The sequence below is a fragment of the Larus michahellis genome, chromosome 10 (genome assembly GCF_964199755.1).
Source record: "Larus michahellis chromosome 10, bLarMic1.1, whole genome shotgun sequence".
NCBI lineage: Eukaryota > Metazoa > Chordata > Aves > Charadriiformes > Laridae > Larus > Larus michahellis.
The window spans coordinates 13,130,487-13,142,394 of NC_133905.1; positions in this window are offsets into that span (position 1 = coordinate 13,130,487).

The following is an 11,908-nucleotide window of genomic DNA, read 5'->3' on the forward strand; positions in this document are numbered from 1 at the left end:
CTGATGAACTATTCACATCTCCAGTGCAGACAGCAGATCATTTCTTCAGCGTCACCAAGATTAAGTACCATCTGAGGAATAATTCTGCTTGAGAAAACTATATCCACAAAATTAAAATTATATGGTGTATACTTGGACTTTCCTAAAAGTAAGATCCCTGCAAACTATCAAAAAACTGGAATCTTTGGATTTTCAGAAACCTACAGCCATCTAACAGTGAATCTGATGACACAGCTTGCATATTGCATTCACACCTCTTCCCTTTCGAGTCCATAGCAAATCGCTCCCATTGGCGTTAACGGGAACAGGATTGGGCCTTGAATTATTAACCACGCAGAATAATAGGAACCTGTTTTATTTAAATATAGCCAATGTGAGATTGGAAGTGTGAGGTGGTAGTAACGAGCCATTTTGAGTAGAAGGAGATGCATATTAAGTTAAAGTGCCTTGTACTCAAAATCAATTTGAATTTGCTTCAGACTTTGCATAACCTTCTCCTCAGTGCTATACAAATGTCTTGATAGACTCATTAAAATCTGCAAAATGGAAGAGAAAATCATAAGATCAGAGACTCATGAAAGTGCTGAAATAAAAATCTGTAACTGAACTGTGAAGTTACAGTGTGGATCAGTGAGAATTTTAAGTTTCAATTTCTTTCACTTTGTGGGTTTATCACATACTAACTGTTACTTCAGCATTTTTATGTAGTGGAACATACACATTACAACCTATTTATTCAGATATTTTTGCAGGTTCTTCCTTTGCCATTCTACTTGTGTCGCTCATGATGAAGACCCCTATGATGTCCTTGACAGAACAGAAGACCCAACATTAGCAAGTCTGTGACAAATCATGATTCTTGCGTGCTCCTTTCGATAGGTTAACTTGGTGGCTGAAAGAGGAGAGTACTCCGAGTTGGAGGGACCCCTTAAGAGCTAAATGGCCATCTCCCCCTTCTAGAAATAAACTGCAAATGCAATTTACCTTGTCAGGGGATGTGCATTAATTCGTTTTTCAGAATGTTCTTCTGACCGGCTGCTAAGTACTACGTCTCTGGAATGCATATTTCATCTACCTGTTCTTGTTTACTCCAAATGGACAACTGGCAGCATTTTATTACTACTACACAACCAAGCCAGAATTGTTTCCTCATATCCGCTGTACCACTGAGGTTAAAACTTGGCTCTTATCCTTAAGGATACCTTGAAATGTGACTTTTATTCTGATTGAAGTTTTTTGGTTGAATCTCCTATTTACACTCCAATTTGATAGAGAAAAATTGAGATTTTCCTTATCATGATTGTACAGTATGAAACAAATTGCTTCAGATTATGATTCCCTCCACTTTAAATTGTTCCATTGTTTAGACTAGAGCTGGCTGACAGTTTCTTCATTTATCTTTCGTAGACTAACGCTGCAGTGGACATATTCGAGGCATTAGGCTGGTGCTGATTTGTCAACCTTGACCTTCTGCCACATTAGCTCATTGCAAACCTGACACTCTTCATTTCTCAGACGTAGATTTATTTTTTTTCTGAGCTTTCTGAGCCAAGACTAGCCACCACTGCTTATGTGAAAGATATATGGACACATATCAAAAGCTGACATACACTGTTTTCTTTTTCACATTGGATCCCTATTCACCAACTTGTGCTCTATATTAGAAACACATCTCATCAGTCACAGCTCATAACAAAATTTAATTGCTATTTGTCTTACCTCTGATTTATTTTATAGACTTTGTCTGGCTGCTTAACAGCTTTTACACAACGGACCAGACTATGCTTGATATTAGCCATTGAAATTAACAGTGACTCATCACTACGTAGTGATGAGAACTAGTCAATGTTGGATATACTGGTGGCTTCTTCTAAAAATTGGCTTTGTTCAACTTCATATTTAAGCTTCATATTAGGAAAGCATTGCAGTTATTTGAGCTGAAATCTGAGGACCCAGGCTTGCAAGCTTGCAGGTTAATACAAGCATGTAAGTACTTCCATGAGTGCTGGAAGATGATCCCATGTTCACTTTAAATTGGATAAAACTAAGCACTGTTTCAAAGCCACCTGGAGAGGCAGCCAGCATGGTCTCATCAGCTTTTTTTCACCAGGATGCTGGCTTCACATCTTTACAATTTCTTGCAAACTGCTCATTCAAATGTTGGACCTTATTTGGGTACTAAGCAGAATTAATACCAATGGCAAATTCTCACAGCAGTTGTCCCTTTTAAAGCAGTAACTTGTGACTCTCACTAAAAGTTGCCTCCAGATTCCTTGCAGGTAGGAACCCATGGGGGAAAAAAAGCACTATTCCAGAAACAAACAAACAAAATCCACAGTGATGCTACTCATAGTTAGGGACAGTGGTCTCCCAGATCACTTCATTTTTGTATCTTGATGTAACTTGCTAACCTTTAAAAATACCACTGCTCTAAAAGAAGGTCTCAGATTGTGGAAAACCAATGTGATTGGGAACCAGCTGCTGAGGGAACATGAAAACAAAGGTGCTGATTGCAAGTGGTGGGAGAAATGAGGCTAACCTCATCCCATCAGGGAGATTTACCCGTGGTGTTGGCTCAGCTACTGTATGAAGAGGAGAGGGAGGTCTGTGGCATCCTTTGCCCATCCCTGAGCCCACTTGCAGCTGCTCGGCTGCCAGATGTACTGGGTTTAATGGGTAAATCACAGCTGCATCACTGAAAATGCAGTGCATAAGACTCAAATCTATGCCGTTAAATGCTGATGTCTCATTTGCAGTTTACCGATTATTTTTCTTTTCAGTTCTTTAGAAATTTGTGGTTAAGTTGGTTCTTTCCTGTTTTTGTGGTTTTTTTTTTTTTTGTCCTGTACTTGTAGACATCTTTGTGAGCCAGTGGACTTATGTGTGGTTATTCAAGTAGAGCTCAATAAAATAGTTGAAGTAATGCAGTCTTTAACTGAATAACACTCCCACTGAAGTCAATGAGAATTCAATATGTTTAAATACCAGAGAATGTAGCCCTAAATTTAGTTACATTGATCATCGCAAGAAACTTAAAGCAGCCATGTAGGAGGTCTTAGGAGGCCTTTTTTTCCCCCTAGGATAAGCATTGTTTTTCATATAATGATAGACGTCCAAAATGAAAATAAGGGTCACCTCCTTTAACTTGGACTACTGTTTCATAGATTATTTACCTGTATGGTACTTCATCTCTTGGTGTAGGCTGATCTGACAAAACATAACAAGACGTAATGATAACTTATCTTCACTGAGTAGAAGTTACAAAAATAGAACAATCTGCGTTTGATGAAATGCTTGAATTTTTAAAATTCTTTTAACAACACTCTTGACCTGCACTGTCTTGTAAATTCCTAGACTTCTGCAAGCAGATGTCATGAAATGAACTACAACTATTCCACAAATGTGGGGATTTCGTTATCTAATGAAATTGGATAATGCATTATCAAATACCCAAGTTACAGTTGTTGATTTTGCTTTTCTTGAGTGGCAGTGACTGCTGTTACTTGCTTCATAGTCTGGGGGGGGAAAAGTAAAACTGTAAGATAATAAAATTTCGTTGGAATTACTGTTGAGTGAGTTATTCCTGTGAAGCCAGGAATAACTCCGAGATTGGAGGCAGAGTCTCCTGCTTGGCAGAGGGGTTGAATGATGAACTGTAACAGGGAGTTACTGGTTGCTACTTTTAGGGTAGCCTTTTGTAATGATGGTTATTGGTTAGGAACAGAGTTCCTAAACATCTTTTTGTCTCTTTGTGCTATTACTATTCTTAGGGATTGCTAGGTGTCATATAAAAGCCCACCAGCATCTTAAAGAAGAAAGAACACCTACCCTTGGTGAATCACAAATAATAAAGGAAGGTTAGTAAGGTGATCAGGAAAGATATGAGTGAGAATCAGGAAACAATTGGCAGTTTACAACAGCCTGAAATCAGATTGACTTTCAGATGGCACAGGGCCTGGGCATGTCCAGAAGATGAGTTTCTCATGACTCTTCACTTACTGTGACAATAAAGTGTCGATCTTTATCAAGCCTGAGCTATCTACATAATCTCTTTCCCTGGCTGCTAAGCTCTCTGAGCAAATCCTACGGCTAAAGGGACAGAAAATTAATGTTTTTGAACTTATGAGAAGGATCCTTCTCACCCAGTACTACAAGCTGTGGAGGAGGTCACACTCACCAACTTTTTGTCATCAATGGAGCCCAGACTTCATCCTCCCGCTGGAGCAGGAGAGAGCTGTGATTAAGAGCTGATAGCCGCTTGTTTACACCTAGTGGGAAGTGAGAATGATAATTACCCTCAAGAGCACTTCACATCTTTTTTTTTTTCCAGCTCCAAACTACATAACATATTAATCTTTATTGCCATTTTATTCCATGTAAGACATAGATGAGGCCATGTGACATCTTACTTGGGTCTCGTACTACAGTAACTGTAATTTACATCAAGAGTTGTAAATTGCCAGACAACTGGAAATAGCATGAAGTAAATGCTTCCTAAAATGCCTTAATATGAGAGCTAATAGCTATAACGTATGTTTCTTATAACTCAGTTCAGTCTAAACTGATAGTTAATTGGATTGTCATACTTACGTGGAGAAGTATTCAAACATGTCTAAACTTTGTAAAACCTCCTGTACAAAGAGAAAGACAGTATTAGAGCAAAATCAAAACCAAACTTTTAAGCATGTTTGCTCAGCAAGCTCAAAAGCACTTTTGCTGATCTGCATGAAACCTGTACAATTTAAATGCCATTTTTCTTTTTGTCAATGTGCAGGCAAATTCTAAAAACCTAAAAATATTAAGTTTACTTAATAAAACCTATTAAAATGGGTGGCATGAAACTGAACTATTTCAACTGGAATCTATACACCGGGGAAAAGCAAGATCTTGAATATTCACATTACAGCTCATTGAAAAGGCAATGGGCTATGCAACAAGATTGACAACAAAGGGAAAAATGATGAGGAAAATTGCCTTACTTATCTGCTAGAGTGCTCTTGACTGCCAACTGTAATTTTATGGTTCATTATATAAAAAAATACCATTAATGTTAGTACTTGTGTATCATAATCATGCGAAGAAGGGAAAAAGTTCATTGAAATGTGCTCCATTTTTAATCAAGACACTATAATTGTGTGTTTTTCAGGCATCATCAATTTCCATCAATTTTACTGCTGCAAAAATAATGTGCTGCTATAGTTCTTCCAAAGGTCAATTCCTGCATGAGGTACATCGACTGCAGGGATGTAAACTGTAAAAAAAACAGCAGCATAATTTATCTTCTCTGATATTACTTGATTCATCATGAGCTTTAAGTTGATAAGTGAAGAAAATGGAATCGCTGGCTTTAAATTTTGTGGTGCATCAGATAACTTAGAAATTACAGGAACTTTGGTTATATAAATGTTGTTATATAAAATGTCAGGCAACAGCCAATATTAGCATTGCAGAGACAATAATACATAGCAAATGTATCTGTCAACCTATCTGTGTGCTTTCAGTAGTTTTGAAAATCACAGAACAGATAAAATTGAAACAATGGCAGGCTCTGCGCTGCAGTGTGTTGCATGCCTTATGGATTAACCATCTCAAAACAGCTTTGGCCATCAGAGGATTTGGATTCCTGGCACCCAAAGGGGAACAGTGGTGTTACTAACCCAAACATCCCATCTGTTTTGTTTTTTTTTTATGAGGTGACACTGAGAAATTTAGTGATACTAAATTAGAATATACAGAAAGTTTGTGCTGAACAAGTTTTCTGAATTAACAATTTTATTATTCCAGTTCGATGTCAGGGGATGAGTTTACAGCAAGGCCTCAGTCCCAGTGCATCCCCCAGAGTCCCTATTCCAAGAACTTTCTTCTTGACAAAACAGAGGTGATTCCCAGATGATATTTTCCTAGCTAGGAGATGCTCAGACTTTTATTCCACAACGCTGTGATTGCGACACTGACCTCGAGCAATAGCTGCTGTTTTCTTCTGGGAATGTGCTCTTAGTCTTGAAGCCTGGGCATGTTAAATTTTGTTTAGAACTCACAACTGGCCAGCGAAGTACAAAGAGTTTGTGGTAGATCTTTTATCGAAGTTTTTCAAGGCTGTCCTTCATGTACTGGTGTAGATGTGCTTTATGGGCAATCTCTGTTGTAGCTGATCCTGTATCCTGTTGAACAGGTCCCTTTCTTGCAGAACCACTACTTTTCATGCTCAGTCTTGTAATCTTAGTCTAAATTTCTTGCAGCACAATAGATGCCCGAGACCGAGGGCATCTCTCTGCAGAGGCTAAGTGCTGCCTTTCCAGCCTCACAGAGGATCCAAACAGCACCAAGTCCCTGTTCTCCGCGTCAAGCTGGGACCTCCCAGAGTGGGCTACAGCATGAGTTTCCCCTGAGCAAAGCAAGGAAGGCAACTTTAATTTTTGTTGGCCTTATAGACTATTCAGTCACAGCTTTTGTTGCATCACGTGAAAGGAGCAGTGGTACACACCACAGCTAGAAAGAAACCCATTTTCTCTCTATTCTCCATCTTCTAAAAGTTCCCTCTACTTAAATAAAGCAAGAAAAGCCCAATACACTAGAAAGGCCTTCTGCAGGGTAGCTGATATTAGGACAAACAGATCATAAACCAGCATTACTTGGGTGATATATTTGTGTAGTATTTCATCTGTACTAGTGTAATACGTTATCAGACTTGTGTTGCTTTGGTGATGTATTACTTGATAAAATAAGGTCAGCTGTCAAAAAGCCATTCCAGTGTTTGAGGCACTCAAAGTTTTGTTGGGGGAAAAGAAAAAGCAAAGTTCATTTTATTTCTAAAGAGCGCATTCTTCAACACGGTGAAGTGAAGGATGGTAAGAGTGAAGCTGAGAGGCTTTACTGGTGCTGACAAGCCCTCCAGAAATCCCATCATGTAGCCAAGGCCATAGGGCCCAGGGCCCTGGGAACAAAGTGCGGTATTTGCTGCCAACTGGAACCTGTCCTCCAGCTCAGCAGTAGGCCTGAAATAGATGAACTAATACACGTATTTATGCCTATTTTCAGATAAATGTCACTGTACGCCGAACACCTTCGGAGTGGGACCATCCCACAGCAGATGCTGAGCAGCGGAGTGGTCAGTGGTGGAGGAACCTCTCCCTTCTCCTGCCCCCAGCAGAAGTGAGTGTCTGGGAAAAGGCTTTGCAAATCTCACTGTAAAAACATGGCATTACTCATAGTGTATGATTAGTCTTTCATGCTTTCCTTGTTATAAATATGTAACACATGCTACAGTGCAGAATGTGATAATATATTCTAACGTGATCTTTAATGCTGATATTTAAAAACCTGTTCCTGAATATGCACAGTTTAAATTTCACATGAATGTACGTCTACCATTTTTCCTGTTTTAAAGCATGAAGCCTTTTAACAAGAAGTAGGTCATATATCAATGCGGTTTTACCCCTTTCTTCAGCTCATCTATCTACAGCTAAATATTTTCATCTTCCACAGAAAAAATGAATTATTCTAAAGCAAAGTGTGCTGCAGCATGTGTGTGTGTTTGTTGGTAAGTCAAATACAAACACTGGGAGAAGATATTCTCATTTGTTTTCCATTCCAGTTTTTAAGTGATATGTTAGGAAGCAATCATAATAAAGAGGAGCTGAAGGAGCTGAAGAAATTATTTCTCAGTTAGACAGCAGCCTGCTGTTATCTCTAATCTAAGAGGCACTGGATAGAGGTCATCTTCTGATCAATGAGGTGAATTTCATTTTATGATGCTGAAAACAGACAGAGAATGGTACAATCAAGTGCTTCTAAAGAGAAAGAAGAAGCAGTCGGAGAGTGATGGAAGAACCATAACAAAAACAAACAGATTTATCGCTACGTATAGCCTGTTTTATAAGGACTCTGTACTGCAGAAAGAGGATGTTACTCCACTTTAGCCCCCCAGATATAGGGAGTATTGCCAAGACTTATATTCACTTTACCTGCCCAGGACCGTCTTCTGGACAAATGGGGTTAACATGGTGCACTGCCACATCCAAAGATTCTCTTTTATAAGGATAAGCAATTTAGTTTCCAAGCTGAACACCTAAGCATGTAACATAATGCAACTTTTGGGAATCCCCATGCACAAAGAGCACTGCCAACTTTTCTGTTTCACAGTCTCCAGAAACTCCAGAAGAACTGAGTTTCTCCTGAGTGGCCAGGCTCTGAGGGGCTGCCGCTCTGGCTAGCGGCGGGCTTTGCCTGTATTTTGCTTTTCACGTGGGATTTCACCTGGCCAGGTTTTACTTGCAGCACTCTCTGATAGGACTTTGGGTCACTAAACTATATGGACTGCAAGGGCTGGTTAAAAGGTCTGCTACTGAAGTTGTATGGTTAGTTTGGAATATTAAGCATAGATGTGTTGTCATGGTAATTGAGCAATTATTGGGTGTATGATTGAGCCTGTGCCATAGGTGAGCCTTAAACAGTGTCTACTCTTCCATTCAGGGCCTGACGAAAGGGACGGAGTATTCATTGTGGCTTGGAGAGTTGGGTTACGAATGGCTGTCCAGCAAGAACTTAAAAAATATTGTCCCACAAAACTACTGACTTTCAAAATAAGCAAAATTGGCTGTTTGAAATTATCCACCATGTAGCAATCTGGATAATTTTCACGAGAAGAAGCAAGATAACCGAAACTGATAAAAGCATATAGATGAGCAAGAGGAAAATATTGCTTAAATACAGAGAAGGATAAAGAGATTTCAGAAACGTACGTACCAGGAAATGGGCAACTGTGTGTTTGTCACAGGGCAGCGGGACATTTCCGAGTGTCTGACTTAGTATTTGTATTTTATCTATGAAGTAAATGAAAGTTGAGCCGGGAGTATTCCTTGGTTAAGGTTTTAAGAGTAACATTAGACCTTTATTTGTGTCCCATGCAACTGTGGATGGAAAAGTGTCACTCAGCCAATGATGGCAATGACCGAATGATCACATACATTCATAAAACAGGTACCAATGGAATAAAACTGCAAGAAGAGGAACCTAAAATGGCAGAACAGCAGCATGCAAAGGAACCTAGAATTTTAATTGACCTGCTGCTGTTATGTCTATCAGAGTGTGCACAAAGGTGAGCTGTTCTGCTGGCAGTGAAATGTAGAAACAACTTTTTACATTTTTGTATGCCTCATCCAAAAATACAGCCTTCTACATATGCATATTTGAACAGATAGTGTTTGCCCCAGGTAGCAGAGCTTACTTTTCATCAGAACATACAGCAGAGGTGGGTTTTTTTTCAAACCTTGCAAACTGACTGTGCAAATCTGCACAGTCACGGGAACGCTAAAGAGAGCCCTTGCTGTCAGCATGGATTAATCTGGAATGCCCAGGCATCTTCAGATCCTTGTGCATCAAAACATTAGTTTGCATCAAAAGTTTGAACAGAGACTCAAAGTATTCAGGAGTTTGGAAAACGACAAGAGTGCATGAGCCAAAATGCCTCCAATTTCTATGGCTTGCAAACTTCAAAAACTGTAATTGTGTTGGAAGTCTTTGATCTCAATATTACTCTTCTGTTGCCTTTGAAGTCAAAAGCGTAGGGCTATTGCGGTGGGATCCTCAGGTGTCAAGTGTTAATTCCCTATAGCCACATTTAAGGTACATCGCGTAAGTTATTGACCACTAGGTGCTAAAGGATGTAACCATACGTAGAGAGCATTTTCGTATTAAAGAAGGTTCCACGCATCAGTTGTTTTGATGCAGATTGTTTTTTTTACCAACGAAGAGGTCACTGTAGACCTCTGACACACAGGACCTCAGGAAGACTTTTTCTAAAGAGATTATATATTTTTAATACTCAACTGTTGCAGCTGAGTGGGAGTTAAAATGATGTCAGAAGTGACACACTAAAGAGCAGCTTATGTTATTTTTGGTCCATAGAAGGGGTACGTTGGTGAGGGGCTTGGCTGGATCGTGGGGAATCTCTGCCTGCCCCTGAGATGAGAGTTTAACGCCGTAAATTGGTACCAGCTTCTGCCTTCATCCAGCAGAAGTGGAAAAGAAAAATGGAAAGGGCTGCATTTATATGACTTGTAAAATATTCATTTATGTGCTGCGCTTGCGGAGAATCGATCTCTAGAGAGCGTGAGGTTTCTCCATCTCAGTCAAATTAGATTAGAGGCAAGAGCTGAGTGGGATAAAATGTCATGGGGATGGGAATGGGGTAAAATGTTGCCGGTGTGTGCTCGCCTCGGACCCCTGAGTGGGGCAGAGGGTCATTAGGGACAGCTGAGGCTGCAACAGGACAGAACCATTGCCCCTGAGGAAGCATCTCTGGGTTTTGATTCCACTAGGTGGGAAACTGTTGAAATCTTTTTAGATGGGAAACTGTTGGAATCTTTTTGTAGATTTGGTCTTCAGTGACTTGTTTTAACTGTCAAATTATAGCAAGGTTAAATAAGGCCAGTGCTGACGGAGGCAATGGTTTATTCCTTTTATTTTGGTATTATTTTCAGCGTATAGTGAAGAAGAATGTAGCAACGGGCACAGCAATGGGCACAGTGGGACTTGTGCTTTGCACCTCCACGGATGTCCCTAAGCAGTGCCCATCTGAACGTCAGCAAGGTTTTCAGGGTGTAACAGTAGTGGTTCGTAGGCAATTGGATTTATTTCTCTAAATCCATGTGACCCCCAGCCAGGTCTGTGCATGAGGTGTGAGACATGGTGGGGGCACTCGGAGCTGGGTTAGCCCATGGCTGGAGTCACTGGTCTCACCAACCCAGTGGGTTTTTTCCAGTTAAAATGCTCTTTGAAGATTTTAAGTGAGACGTGCTATTGTGCATGGGATCCCTTCAGTCTTGTTCTGATGTTAAGGAATCCTGAAGAGTTTCTAACAACAGACTTTTAGATAGTTAAACTGAGAAATATCTTCTGTGATGTTTTCAGCTACTTCTGACAATAATGTCTTTACCTCGGGAGCAAAGTATTCACGATGATGTCAATAAAGACAGCAGCTTTGACAGCAGTTTTATATATCAGCATAGATGTAGAGTGCTGAATATTACCTGTATTATCAATTGGCTAACACTTTCCACAAGAAGATATCTCTTTAGAAAGCTCTGCCTTTTATGAGTGTCATCAACGTCTGTCAGGCTTGACACGGCTAGGTTTGACTGAGTTTGAGGTTTTTGTTGTTGTTTAAATTTGTGATAAAATAAGTGAGCGTTTTCTGAGACGTGGATGTTGAAAAATGTGTTGTGTTCAAATATAAACTGCTTCATTGTGCTGTTTTTTGTGAAAGCTCTGAGATGAGTGGAGGAAAAGACTTAAGTAATAGAGTGATTTGCCCTGCTTTTGGTATTAAAATAGCACAGGTACAGTTCATGCAGAGGCAGTGACTTATTACAGCTCTAAATATCTCTCCCTTTAAAAGCTGTGGGAGTTAAAAGCTTTGTGCAGAATCTCAGTCGGCTTTTGGATGACCCAAGGGCAGGGGAGGAAGAGCAGGGAGGGCGGCGAGTGCAGGCAGGCAGCTATGAGCATGTACAGGTGTGGAATATCATACCAATAAGAAACAACTTATTTGCAAGCGTGAGGAATATTTGTTTTTCCACATTATGAGAAAAAGATTCTCTCTATTTCTAAGTTAGTGCAAACCACTATGGGTTCATACTAATTATTTGAGTTGCAGCCTCCTGATGGCAGAAAGAGGGCAGGCTTACTGACAAATTTCTACCATTTCAACTTTGTCAGTGTTTGTTGGTGAGCATAACGTAGAAAGAGGATGTAACATAGATCATATGTCACAGCTCACCGTCGTGTCTGCAACTGGTGGCTGAGGGCCACGCTCTTGAAGAGCCAGGAGACATCAGTCACGCTTCCAGCAGATGACGTGAAGTGTTTTCAAACTGATCGCTGCCTTGAGTGCTGACTTGTAAGGCGT